The sequence below is a fragment of the Hyla sarda genome, chromosome 3 (assembly GCF_029499605.1).
Source record: "Hyla sarda isolate aHylSar1 chromosome 3, aHylSar1.hap1, whole genome shotgun sequence".
NCBI lineage: Eukaryota > Metazoa > Chordata > Amphibia > Anura > Hylidae > Hyla > Hyla sarda.
In genome coordinates, this window is record NC_079191.1 from 69,690,268 (window position 1) to 69,704,762 (window position 14,495).

A 14,495-nucleotide genomic window follows, 5' to 3' on the forward strand; every position below is an offset into this window, starting at 1 on the left:
TCCTTTTCAGCCCATAGGTTGAATGTGATTCCTGCACAGCCACAACAGCAACTTTGGCAGGTCCCGCCGCTTCCGCCTCCACGCACTCAGGCCATTGGTCCTTCGACCGTGTACAACTCCGCCTCCTCATCCTCCACTGTGTCCTCAGCCTCCACTGCACAGACAAGTTTCAGTGCCGCTCCAGCATACCATGTGTCACGCTGTTCTTCACATGGTTTACCTTGGCGAACGGAGTCACACAGGGAAGGAATTGCTAAAAGTCGTTCATCAAGAAATCGAATCATGGCTTACTCCATGAAAACTGGAAATGGGAACCATGGTGACCGACAACGGGAAGAACATCTTGGCTGCGCTGCAACAAGGAAGCCTGAGACATATGCCCTGTGGCACACATGTTCAATCTGGTTGTCAAGAAGTTCCTGAAGTTTTCCCCCCATCTGCAAGATATCCTAACAATGGGAAGGAAACTTTCAGCCACTTGTACACATGGACTTCAGCCACTTGTACACCTTCCATTTGCTCAGGCCCTTTAAGGAAGCCACATTTTTAGTCAGTCACCAGGATTAGAGGATGAACAACGTCATTCCACTGCTTCATCTACTACAACACGTGTTGGAAACGATGGCTGGTCAGGGCACTGGAGACATGGTGCCTACATCTCTCTGCCACATGAGCCCTGTAAGGGCTGAACTGGAGAAGGTGGGGAGGGGCACAGTGGAGCACAGTTTAGGTTTCGTGAGATGGGTGGTTTTTCTAGGCATCTGACAGGAGAGGAGGAGCAGCTAGAAGAGCTAGAGGGTTATAAGGAAGGCGAGACAGAGGACCCAGACACACTGTGGCAGTATGCAGTGGAGATGGAGGAAGGGAGTCCCTCCGAGTCACCTGCACAAAGGGCACGATGCATGCTCACTTGCACCATTCGGCAGCGTGACGATTTCTGTTTCTCCACCTTAATGGACCCTCACTACCGGCACAAAATGGGGGCCTTTTTTACACCCACTGAGAAGGAGGACAAACTGACCTACTACAGAGACATCCTACATAGTCAGTTGGCCAATGCCTATTTGCGCCATCGTGCATCCACTAGTGGGTCTGACTCGGGTCGGCCCTCTGGGCTCACCTTTCACTGCCATGGCAGCTGGGAATGTGTGGGGTGGAAGGAGCAGTACCAGCTCCATCAGCAGCAGCCCTTAGTCTTCACCCGCATAGTGAAGCAACTCATCAGCAGCAGGTAGACCTGGAGCAGGACCTGAACCAGCAGGTGGTGGCATACCTTGACATGACCATGCCAACACACCTTGAAGATCCGCTGGACTTCTGGGCAGCCAAACTTGATTTGTGGCTGCAATTAGCAGAGTTTGAGCTGGAAAAGCTGTTCTGACCGGCTAGTAGTGTGCCATCAGAGCAGGTGTTTAGTGTGGCGGGGGCCATAGTAACCCCAAGGAGAACTCATCTGTCCACGAAAAATGTGGACAGACTGACCTTTGTGAAGATGAATCAGGCTTGGATCAGCCAGGATTTCCACCCACCAATGCCTGATGCATCAGAGTAGATTGACCATGGTGCCACACCAACACTTCACAAATATGGATAGTGCTAAACATATTTAAGGCACTGCTACACAGTTACAGATATTCCTCCACATCAAACCACAAGTAAGTATTGAGGATATGCATTACGTAAAACTTATAAAACTTTTCATAATATTCTTAGGATAAATTATATGTACCCCAAATTTTTTTTTAATCAAACAAAAGGAAAGTTGTGCAAAAAACACCATGTGCCACCTACACCACCAAGTATTGATGTATGCAAAGACCTCTAAAAGGTAGAAGGGAACAACGTATGGTCCATTGTCACCGGTGGGGGTAGAAACTTCCTGTTACGCCGAGCGCTCCGGGTCCCTGCTCTTCCCCGGAGCGCTCACAGCGTTCTCTTATTCGCAGCGCCCCGGTCAGACCTGCCAACCGGGTGCGCTGCGATAATGCTCCCAGCCGGGATGCGATTCGCGGTGCGGGACGCGCCCGCTCGCGATGCGCATCCCGACTCGCTTACCAGACACGTTCCCCGTCTGTGCTGTCCCGGCGCGCGCGGCCCCGCTTCTTAGGGCGCGCGCGCGCCGGGTCTTTGCGATTTCAAGGACCGGTGCTCCACTGATTGGCACATGAGGTTTTAATCAGTACTTTCACCTGTGCACTTCCCTACTTATACCTCACTTCCCCTGCACTCCCTCGCCGGATCTTTTTGCCATTGTGCCAGTGAAAGCGTTTCCTTGTGTGTTCCTAGCCTGTGTTCCAGACCTCCTGCCGTTGCCCCTGACTACGATCCTTGCTGCCTGCCCTGACCTTCTGCTACGTCCGACCTTGCTCTTGTCTACTCCCTTGTACCGCGCTTATCTCAGCAGTCAGAGAGGTTGAGCCGTTGCCGGTGGATACGACCTGGTTGCTACCGCCGCTGCAAGACCATCTCGCTTTGCGGCGGGCTCTGGTGAATACCAGTAGCAACTTAGAACCGGTCCACCGACACAGTCCACGCCAATCCCGCTCTGGCACAGAGGATCCACCTCCAGCCAGCCGAATCGTGACAGTAGATCCGGCCATGGATCCCGCTGAGGTCCCGCTGCCAGTTGTTGCTGACCTCACCACGGTGGTTGCCCAGCAGTCGCAACAGATAGCGCAACAAGGCCACAGCTGTCTCAACTGACCGTGATGCTACAGCAGCTACTACCACAGCTTCAACGATCATCTCCTCCGCCAGCTCCTGCACCTCCTCCGCAGCGAGTGGCCGCATCCAGCCTCCGATTATCTTTGCCGGACAAATTTGATGGGGACTCTAAATTTTGCCGTGGTTTTCTTTCACAATGTTCCCTGCATTTGGAGATGATGTCGGACCAGTTTCCAACTGAAAGGTCAAAGGTGGCTTTCGTAGTCAGCCTGCTGTCTGGGAAAGCCATGTCATGGGCCACACCGCTCTGGGACCGCAATGATCCTGTCACTGCCTCTGTACACTCTTTCTTCACGGAGATTCGTAGTGTCTTCGAGGAACCTGCCCAAGCCTCTTCTGCCAAGACTGCCCTGCTGAACCTGGTCCAGGGTAATTCTTTTGTTGGCGAGTACGCCATCCATTTCCGTACTCTCGCCTCCGAATTGTCCTGGAATAACGAGGCCCTCTGCGTGAACTTTAAAAAAGGCCTATCCAGTAACATCAAAGATGTACTGGCCGCACGAGAAATCCCTGCTAACCTGCATGAACTTATTCATCTTGCCACCCGCATTGACATACGTTTTTCCGAAAGGCGTCAGGAGCTCCGCCAGGATATGGACTTTGTTCGCACGACGCAGTTTCTCTCCCCGGCTCCTCTCTCCTCTGGTCCACTGCAATCCGTTCCTGTGCCTTCCGCCGTGGAGGCTATGCAAGTTGACCGGTCTCGCTTGACATCTCAAGAGAGGACACGACGCCGCATGGGGAACCTTTGCCTGTACTGTGCCAGTACCGAACATTTCTTGAAGGATTGTCCTATCCGACCTCCACGTCAGGAAAGACGCACGCTGACTCCGCACAAAGGTGAGACAGCTCTTGATGTGAACTCTGCTTCTCCACGTCTTACTGTGCCTGTGCGGATTTCTTCTTCTACCTTCTCCTTCTCAGCTATGGCCTTCTTGGATTCGGGATCTGCAGGAAATTTTATTTTGGCCTCTTTCATCAACAGGTTCAACATCCCGGTGACCAGTCTCGCCAGACCCCTCTACATCGCCTGTTAATAATGAAAGATTGGACTGTACTGTGCGTTACCGCATCGGACCCCATCACGAAAAAATTTAATTTCTGGTCCTCTCTAACTGCACTTCGGAAATTCTCCTTGGATTACCGTGGCTCATTCCCCAACCCTCGATTGGACCACCGGGGAAATCAAGAACTGGGGCACTTCTTGCCACAAGGACTGTCTTAAGCCTGCTCCCTGTACTGTCAGTCAAGACCCTGTGGTTCCTCCGTTATCTGGTCTCCCCAAGGCCTATCTGGATTATGCTGATGTTTTTTGCAAAAAACAAGCAGAGACTGTCCTATTGACCTCCTCCCTGGTACTACTCCACCCCGGGGCAGAATCTATCCTCTGTCTGCTCCGGAAACACAAGCCATGTCGGAGTACATCCAAGAGAATTTAAAAAAGGGGTTTATCCGCAAGTCTTCCTCCCCTGCCGGAGCTGGATTTTTTTTCGTTTCCAAAAAAGACGGCTCCCTACGCCCTTGCATTGATTACAGCGGACTTAATAAAATCACGGTAAAAAAACGCTATCCCCTACCTCTTATCTCGGAACTCTTTGACCGCCTACGAAGCGCCCACATCTTTACCAAGCTGGACTTAAGAGGTGCATATAATCTCATCCGCATCAGGGAGGGGGACGAGTGGAAGACCGCATTTAACACCAGAGATGGACACTTTGAATATCTGGTTATGCCCTTTGGGCTTTGCAACGCCCCTGCCGTCTTCCAAGACTTTGTAAATGAAATTTTTCGTGATCTTCTATATACCTGTGTTGTGGTTTATCTAGACGATATTCAGATTTTTTCTGCTAACCTAGAAGAACACCGCCAGCATGTCCACATGGTTCTTCAGAGACTGCGGGACAATCAATTATATGCCAAAATGGAAAAATGTCTCTTTGAATGTCATTCTCTTCCCTTCCTAGGATACTTAGTCTCTGGCCAGGGACTACAAATGGACCCAGATAAACTATCAGCTGTATTGGATTGGCCACGCCCCTCCGGACTCCGTGCTATCCAACGTTTTTTGGGGTTTGCCAATTATTACAGAAAATTTATTCCGCACTTTTCCACTATTGTGGCTCCTATCGTGGCCCTAACCAAGAAAAACGCCAACCCTAAGTCCTGGCCTCCTCAAGCAGAAGACGCATTCAATCATCTCAAGACTGCCTTTTCTTCTGCTCCCGTACTCTCCAGACCTGATCCATCTAAGCCCTTCTCGCTGGAGGTAGACGCCTCCTCGGTGGGAGCTGGAGCAGTACTCCTACAAAAAAATTCTTCCGGGCATGCTGTTACTTGTGGTTTCTTTTCTAGGACCTTCTCTCCGGCGGAGAAAAACTACTCCATTGGTGATCGAGAACTACTGGCCATAAAATTGTCGCTTGAGGAATGGAGGCACCTGCTGGAGGGATCCAAATATCCAGTTATTATATACACTGATCACAAGAATCTCTCTTATCTTCAGTCTGCCCAACGGCTGAACGCTCGCCAGGCTAGGTGGTCGTTGTTCTTTGCCCGTTTTAACTTTGAAATTCATTTTCGCCCTGCTGACAAGAACATTAGGGCTGATGCCCTCTCTCGTTCATCGGATGCCTCTGAAGTGGAAGCTTCCCCGCAACACATTATTCCTCCGGACTGTCTTATATCCACTTCTCCAGCTTCCATCAGACAAACCCCTCCAGGGAAGACCTTCGTCTCTCCACGCCAGCGCCTCAGGATTCTCAAGTGGGGACACTCCTCACACCTCACAGGCCATGCTGGCATCAAAAAATCCATCCAGCTCATCTCTCGATTTTATTGGTGGCCTACCCTGAAAGCTGATGTTGTTGATTTCGTGCGGGCTTGTACAGTCTGTGCCCGAGACAAGACTCCTCGCCAGAAGCCTGCTGGTCTCCTCCATCCTCTGCCTGTTCCTGAACGACCATGGTCTCAGATTGGTATGGACTTTATTACTGGCTTACCTTTATCCCATGGCAACACAGTTATTTGGGTGGTCGTTGATCGATTCTCCAAGATGGCACATTTTATCCCTCTTCCAGGCCTTCCTTCTGCGCCTCAGTTGGCGAAACAATTTTTTATACACATTTTTCGCCTTCACAGGCCGTCCACGCATATCGTCTTGGATAGAGGCGTTCAATTTGTGTCTAAATTCTGGAGGGCCCTCTGTAATCAGCTCAAAATCAAATTAAACTTCTCATCTTCTTATCATCCCCAATCCAATGGGCAAGTAGAAAGAATTAATTATGTTCTGGGTGATTATTTGCAACATTTTGTTTCCTCCCGCCAGGATGACTGGGCAGATCTTCTACCATGGGCCGAATTCTCGTACAATTTCAGAGTCTCCGAATCTTCCGCTAAATCCCCATTCTTCGTGGTGTACGGCCGTCACCCTCTTCTCCCCCTTCCCACTCCCATGCCCTCTGGTTTGCCCGCTGTTGATGAGGTGACTCGGGACCTCTCCACCATATGGAAAGAGACTCAAAATTCTCCCTTACAGGCTTCATCCCGGATGAAAAAACATGCCGATAGGAAAAGAAGAATTCCCCCCATTTTTTCTCCCGGAGACAAAGTATGGCTCTCCGCCAAGTATGTCCGCTTTCGTGTCCCCAGTTATAAACTGGGACCACGTTATCTTGGTCCTTTCAAAATCAAGTGCCAGATCAACCCTGTCTCTTACAAACTCCTTCTTCCTCCTTCTCTCCGTATTCCCAATGCTTTTCTGGCATCCAAGACGGTCAGAGGTAAAAAAAAATTTTGGGTGGATTGGGAGAATTGCGGCCCAGAGGAGAGATCATGGGAGGACAACATCCTGGACAAAAATCTTATCCTCAAATTCTCAGGTTCCAAAAAGAGGGGGAGACCCAAGGGGGGGGGGTACTGTTACGCCGAGCGCTCCGGGTCCCTGCTCCTCCCCGAAGCGCTCACAGCGTTCTCTTATTCGCAGTGCCCCGGTCAGACCTGCCGACCGGGTGCGCTGCAATAATGCTCCCAGCCGGGATGCGATTCGCGATGCGGGACGCGCTCGATCGCGATGCGCATCCCGACTCGCTTACCAGATCCGTTTTCCGTCTGTGCTGTCCCGGCGCGTGCGGCCCCGCTCCTTAGGGCGCGCGCGCCGGGTCTTTGCGATTTAAAGGGCCGGTGCGCCACTGATTGGCGCATGAGGTTTTAATCAGTACTTTCACCTGTGCACTTCCCTACTTATACCTCACTTCCCCTGCACTCCCTCGCCGGATCTTGTTGCCATTGTGCCAGTGAAAGCGTTTCCTTGTGTGTTCCTAGCCTGTGTTCCAGACCTCCTGCCGTTGCCCCTGACTACGATCCTTGCTGCCTGCCCTGACCTTCTGCTACGTCCGACCTTGCTCTTGTCTACTCCCTTGTACCGTGCTTATCTCAGCAGTCAGAGAGGTTGAGCCGTTGCCGGTGGATACGACCTGGTTGCTACCGCCGCTGCAAGACCATCACGCTTTGCGGCGGGCTCTGGTGAATACCAGTAGCAACTTAGAACCGGTCCACCGACACGGTCCACGCCAATCCCTCTCTGGCACAGAGGATCCACCTCCAGCCAGCCGAATCGTGACACTTCCCCTGTAACACTGTCTACAAACACTGCCCTTTCCCAGGGTTTTTAGGTGGAAATAGAGAAATTTTCCTGTGTGGGGCTGTCCTTTTTAGGGTGAGTAACACTTGCCAAGAAGGGAATTAATAATGTGAGAGTGGGGCATTGAAGGGGAAGTTTTTACTCCCACCGATTACAATGGACCATACGTTGTACCTTTCCACTTTTTAGAGGTCTTTGCATCACATCAATACTTGGTTGTGTAGGTGGCACCTGGTGTTTTTTGCACACCTTTCCTTTTGTTGGCTGTCTTATTCTGCCATCATATGTTCTCCTTGTGCTGATGCCACCTCCAGGCTGTCTCATTCTGCCACCTTATGTTCTCCTCATGCTGATGCCAGCTCAATGCTCTCTCATACTGCCATCATATGTTCTCCTCACGCTTCTGCCACCTCCAGGCTGTGTCATTCCGCCACTTTATGTTCTCCTCATGCTGCTGTAAACTCCAGGCTGTGTCATTCAGCCACTATATGCTGACGCCAACTCCATGCATTGTCATTCAGCCACTATGTGGTCTCCTCATGCTGCTGCCAACTCCAGGCTGTGTCATTCTGCCACTATATGTTCTCTGCATGCTGCCACTATATAGTCTCCTCATCCTGCCGCCATCTCCACGCTGTCATTAAGCCACTATATGGTCTCCTGATATTGATGCCATCTCCAGGCTCTGTCATTGTGCCGCTCTGCGATAGTGATTCTAATAGTGACGCCTCTGATCTGCATGTCATACTGAATAACAGTATTATTTCACTAACCCAGCAAGGCAAAGTGTTCTACACCCCTATTGAAAGCCTAAAAACACAAAGCAGAGGCGCTCCCTGTGGAGGATCACACGTGCTAATACCGGACAAGGACGGGGGCACAGATGGTCTTTTACCCGCTCCGGTTGTGTACCGACATACACAACAATGGTCAGCACTTGTGGAAGCAAGGATTATTGTGTTATCGTCTGCAGCCTTCCCATAAAAGCTTGTAAGATCCAGTGAACTTCGTAAAAAGTAGGGATTCTCAGGCGCTGACAGGAACAAAGAGGCTTCAGGTAGGTGGGTTCAGGTATAAAAAGCTTTATTCATCCAAGATGCAATGCGTTTCACTGTGCAGGCGCAGCTTCCTCAGGCATCCTTCACTGAATCTTACACCCCTATTGAGGCTCCCTGTAGGAAGGAAATAGCCATTTTTAATAGCGATTAAATAGCTGAATCGATTTTTTCAAAAAATGTGCTCATCTCTAGCAATGAGGGCAAGCAGGGCTCTGTGCACTGAGGCTCTGTGACAGGCTCCCGGCTTACACAGCAGGATGATTGACAAACCAAGAACCTGCACAGAGTCCTGACCTCAATTCCTGTAGTTTGTCTCTGCAAATAGACACAGAGACAATAGCTGTATGGACAGCATTTGTTCACCCAAAAATATACACAATTTTCAATTTTTAACCAATGTATATTACATATATAGACATATAATGTTATTATCTACATTATATAAACAGCTTGCAAAAACAGGTACACTTTAAATGAACAAACTACTATATAAAAGTGAGATTCAGCAATGGCAGTAAATAGGAACCAACAATAAACCTGAGAATATGATGACTACTAAGATGATAACTTCCTATCTAGGAGATTTGTCAGAGTCATTAAGCAGCTGATTATCTACTGTACTTCGTGTGTTTGCACAATGTCTATGATTGCTATGACCCAGGTTTTGTGCTAAAGCAAAGAATCAACAGAAACCTTAACTTTTGCATTGAGGAATGACTCACAACCTCACAATCTTTAAAACAATAAGTGTCATCATAGGCGGGGAAACATTCATTGTGATATTTTCATGTTATTACATGAGCCAAATGTTTTCACTATCTGATGGCCACTAATGACTCCATGCTCCACTGCATTGAACTCCTTGTGAGCTTCTGCTTATATACAGCATTCAAACGGCAGTGTAAAGCATGGGGAAGGAATAGAATGGATTTTTGATTTTGTAATGCATTCAGGCTGTAGTCATTGATCCATTGATCACAGCCAATAGTAAAGAAATTAAAAACTGAACTAAGCTTTCTCTACATTTGACGGCTAACAAATCATTTTTTAAATGTATTTTATACAATCTTCTAGTAACTTTTTTTAAAAAAATTTTTAAAGGCTAAATTGTACAAATAGAGGTTCTCTGCATTTGAATCACTACTTGCTATAGGTGTTTCTTGACAAAAAGCAAGTCACAAAATGTCTCCTCTGCTGAGACCCTCAGTTATCTGGGTCTCCAAAGAGACTCTAATGGGGAGATTTGTCAAAACCGGCCCAGAGGAAAAGTTGCCCAGGAATTTTTTTTATTTGACTATGCTACAGGGGCTGTAAAGTTAGTGTAGTTCATAATATAGTGTCTGTACCTGTGTGTTATGGTTTTCTCACAATTCTGTGATCAATTCTGTGATTTTCTCTCCAATATTTATTTTTACCAGCATACAAAATTACTTTTGTCTCAGATTTTTCCAAGCTTGCAATGCGGCCTAAACCTGACTCACTAGTCAGCTGATGACAGGGTTCCTGTCTGCTTCAATGGGTGGAGGAATCACTTGGTGGGAGAGAGATCAATCTGCAACTAATGCAACAGCTGGAGGCACCCTGATTGAAAACTACACTGACTTGAATGGATGCAGCTCCTTTATGTTTCAATGGGTGGGATGGCTGATGTGTGGGAGGGAGGAAAATGGAATTGTGGGATTTGTAGTCAAAAAAGGAAAAGTCAAACAGGAAATACCAGTTCACAAACAGCTAGCCACAGTGTTAAGGTAATCTCACACCATAGCCTTTTTGCCCCAAGACAAGCGAAGATCCTTCCTAAGCAAGTCCATTACTGTCTTCCAGGTACGTACTAAAATCACCTTATGGTGGATAACCCCTTTAAGTACAATTATGGACAAAATTATTGTTACCCTTCTTTTAAAGACAAAAACATGCACAGTGCTCCCTGAAATAAATTGAAACTGACAATAATAGTAATAGAAATAATAAAGTAAAAGTAATTTACTGAAAATAAAAATAAAAATTTTATGAAAATTAACTGAAGAAACACAGACATTGCTTTTGAATTGTGGTAAAACAAAATAATGAAACTGTCCTGGACAAAAATGAAACTCCTGTAAAGCAATTTCTGTAACTCTCAATGAGACTCAGCGGCATAGCTATAGAGGTAGCAGTTGCATCGGGGCCCTGGTGCCTAAGGGGGCACCAAAACACATCTGCCCAATAAGAGACCAGTATTTTAAATGGCATATGGGGCCCTGTTGCAGATTTTGCATTGGGGCCCAGAAGCTACAAGCTACACCTCTGATGAGACGTCTGCACTTGTCACTAGGTATCGTGGCTTACTCCTCAAAAGTTAATGCTCCAGCTGTCTCAGGTGTGAATGATGTCTTCTCCAGACTGCATGTTTTATCTCCTTCCATAGATGTTCAATAGGATTCAAATCAGGGCTTATAAAAGGCAACTTCAGAATAGACCATGGTTTAAAGGGGTTATCTAGGAATTGAAAAAAACAGAGATAATTTCTTTCAAAGACTGCTCCCTTTCTGTCTCCAGGTTGGGTGTGGTTCTGCAGCTCAGTTCCATTGAAGTGAATGGAGCGAAGTTGTAATACCACACCCAAAGTGGAGACAGACAGGGAGTGGTCTTTGAAAGAAATTATCTCTGTTTTTGGATCCTGGATAACCTTTTTAAGCTGTGTGGTTTGGGTTATTATCGTGTTAAAGGACCCCTGACCTGCGACTGAGACCAAGCTTCCTGACAGTGGACAGTACATTTAATTTAATTCCTGAATCCCTTGATAGGCTTGAGATTTCATTGTACCCTGTACAGATTCCAGACACCCTGTACCACATGCAGCAAAGCAGTCCTAAAACAAAACCGAGCCTCCTCCAAGCTTCACAGTAGGTAGAGTGTTCTTTTTTTTTTTTGTATGCTTCATTGTTGTGACTGCAAAACATAAAGCTGATGTGACTTGCCAAAAAGGACACTCCCCAGGAAGCTTTGTGGCTTGTCTTTTGGGCAGATAAGAGCTTTTTTGGCAAGTCACTTCAGCTCTGGATTTGGTTATTTGATACATGCCATATGGATACCATGTATTTAATATGGCTATTTAATAGACTTCTTTGTAATTTACAAAGCTTGAGAAAGGCTGCAAGCGGGCAGCCGAAACTTCGCTATGCCGTCAGGCTAATAAATCCACCACCTTTTGCATCTATTTTGGAGTGCTGCAGAATTTTTTACTTTGATTATCTTCCTTTGACCCGTCACCTGGGACAATAGACTGCTGGCACCCATCACCTACTTCTCGTTTTTGGTTGTGCTGCCCCACAGTTACTTTTGGCTTTATATATATATATATATATATATATATATATATATACACACAGTACAGATCAAAAGTTTGGACACACCTTCTCATTCAGAGTTTTCTTTATTTTCATGACTATGAAAATGGTAGATTCACACTGAAGGCATCAAAACTATGAATTAACACATGTGGAATTATATACATAACAAAAAATTGTGAAAATATGTCATATTCTAGGTTCTAGCCACATTTGGCTTTGATTACTGCTTTGCACACTCTTGGCATTCTCTTGATGAGCTTCAAGAGGTAGTCACCTGAAATGGTCTTCCAACAGTCTTGAAGGAGTTCCCAGAGATGCTTAGCACTTGTTGGCCCTTTTTGCCTTCACTATGTGGTCCAGCTTACCCCAAACCACCTCGATTGGGTTCAGGTCCGGTGACTGTGGAGGCCAGGTCATCTGGCGCAGCACCCCATCACTCTCCTTCTTGGTCAAATAGCCCTTACACAGCCTGGAGGTGTGTTTGGGGTCATTGTTCTGTTTAAAAATAAATGATGGTCCAACTAAACGCAAACCGGATGGAATAGCATGCCGTTGCAAGATGCTGTGGTAGCCATGCCGGTTCATTATGCCTTCAATTTTGAATAAATTCTCAACAGTGTCACCAGCAAAGCACCCCCACATCATCACACCTCCTCCTCCACACCAGCACACCTGTGAAGTGAAAACCATTTCAGGTGACTACCTCTTGAATCTCAACAAGAGAATGCCAAGAGTGTGCAAAGCAGTAATCAAAGCAAAAGGTGGCTACTTTGAAGAACCCAGAATATGACATTCATTTCAGTTGTTTCACACTGTTTTGTTATGTATATAATTCTACATGTGTTAATTCATAGTTTTAATGCCTTCAATGTGAATCCACAATTTTCATAGGTGTGTCCAAACTTTTGGTCTGTACTGTATGTATATATATATATATATATACATATATATATATATATATATATATATATATTAACCTCTTCAGGACATAGGGCGTAGGACATACGCCCTGCATTCCGAGTCCTTAAGGACTGAGGGCGTATCCATACGCCTGTGGGAATTCCGGTCCCCACCACTAGTGGTTGGGGACCGGAGCTGGATGCCTGCTGAAATCGTTCAGCAGGCATCGTGGCATATCGTCCAGGAGGGTCATTATGCCCCCCCATGTCGACGATGGCCGCAGATCGCTGGATAATTCAGCCCAGCGATCTGTGGCGATCCCGGGTCAATCGGGTCTCCAGTGACAGCCATAGCCAGCACTGGTGCCACCTCACGATCGCCGGAGGACGTGAGCGGGTGCGGGAAGAAGACCCCGGGAGCTGGGGACCCCGATCTCTGGCGTCAATGTTGGGATCGGGGCCCCAGGAGCGGCGGCGGCGAGGGACTGACCTGTGTCCCGGAGCAGCAGTAGGAGGTGAATGACAGCCTCCTGCTGTTGCTTAGCAACAGCTCCCAGCATGCAAAAAGGGCATGCTGGGAGCTGTAGTTATGCAACAGCAGGAGGCAGACAACCACAACTCCCAGCATTCCCTCATAGGCATGCTGGGACTTATAGTTTTGCAACAGCTGGAGGCACATTTTTTCTATGGAAAAGTGTACCTTCAGCTGTTGTATAACTACAACTCCCAGCTTGCACTAACAGCTAAAGTGCATGCTGGGAGTTGTAGTGGTGCATCTGCTGGTTGCATAACTACAACTCCCAGCATGCCCGTTGGCTGTCGGTGACTGCTGAGAGTTGTAGTTTTCAGTGTTTCACGACCGGTGTGCCTCCAGCTGTTGCAAACTACAACTCTCAGCAGTCACCGTACACCATGCACCGTACATGCTGGGAGTTGTAGTTTTGCAACAGCTGGAGGCACATTGGTTGTGAAACACTGAGTTAGGTCACAAACTCAGTGATACATGACCAGTGTGCCTACAGCTGTTGCAAAACTAAAACTCTCAGCATGTACAGTCTGTCAGCGCATGCTGGGAGTTGTAGTTTTGCAACAGCTGGATGTTCCCCCCCCCCAATGTGAACGTACAGGGTACACTCACATGGGCGGAGGTTTACAGTAAGTATCCGGCTGCAAGTTTGAGCTGCGGCTAATTTTCTGCCCCAGCTCAAACTGCCAGCGAGAAACTACTGTGAACCCCCGCCCGTGTGACTGTACCATAAAAACTCTACACTACACTTACACAAAATAAAATAAAAAGTAAAAAACACTACATATACACATACCCCTACACAGCCCCCCTCCCCTCCACAATAAAAATGAAAAACGTCTGGTACGCCACTGTTTCCAAAACGGAGCCTCCAGCTGTTGCAAAACAACTACTCCCAGTATTACCAGACAGCCACTGACTGACCAGGCATGCTGGGAGTTTTACAACAGCTGGAGGCACCCTGTTTGGGAATCACCGGCGTAGAATTCCCCTATGTCCACCCCTATGCAAGTCCCTAATTCAGGCCTCAAATGCGCATGGCGCTCTCACTTTGGAGCCCTGTCGTATTTCAATTCAACAGTTTAGGGTCACATATGGGGTATCGCTGTACTCAGGAGAAATTCTGTTACAATTTTTGGGGGCTATTTTCTGCTAAAAAAAATGTAAAATTTTTGGGAAAACAAGCATTTTAGGTAAAAATTATTATTTTTTTTTTTTACACTTGCAAAAGTCATGAAACACCTGTGGGGTATTAAGGCTCACTTTATCCCATGTTACATTCCCCGAGGGGTCTAGTTTCCTAAATGGTATGCCATG

The 14,495-nt window shown here is 47.3% G+C and overlaps 1 protein-coding gene across 4 annotated transcripts in view; it reads right to left on the minus strand.

Moving 5' to 3' along the window:
* APOB (apolipoprotein B) overlaps nt 1-14,495 on the minus strand; it is a 195,229-nt gene that overhangs the window by 62,657 nt on the left and 118,077 nt on the right. For 2 of the 4 annotated variants that reach the window (XM_056564290.1, XM_056564289.1), the window contains one exon: nt 8,259-8,535. The exons of the other annotated variants lie outside the window; for them this stretch is intronic. The gene's annotated coding sequence lies outside the window, so the exon portion shown is untranslated. The remainder of the gene's footprint in view (nt 1-8,258; nt 8,536-14,495) is intronic. 4 annotated transcript variants of the gene reach the window in all.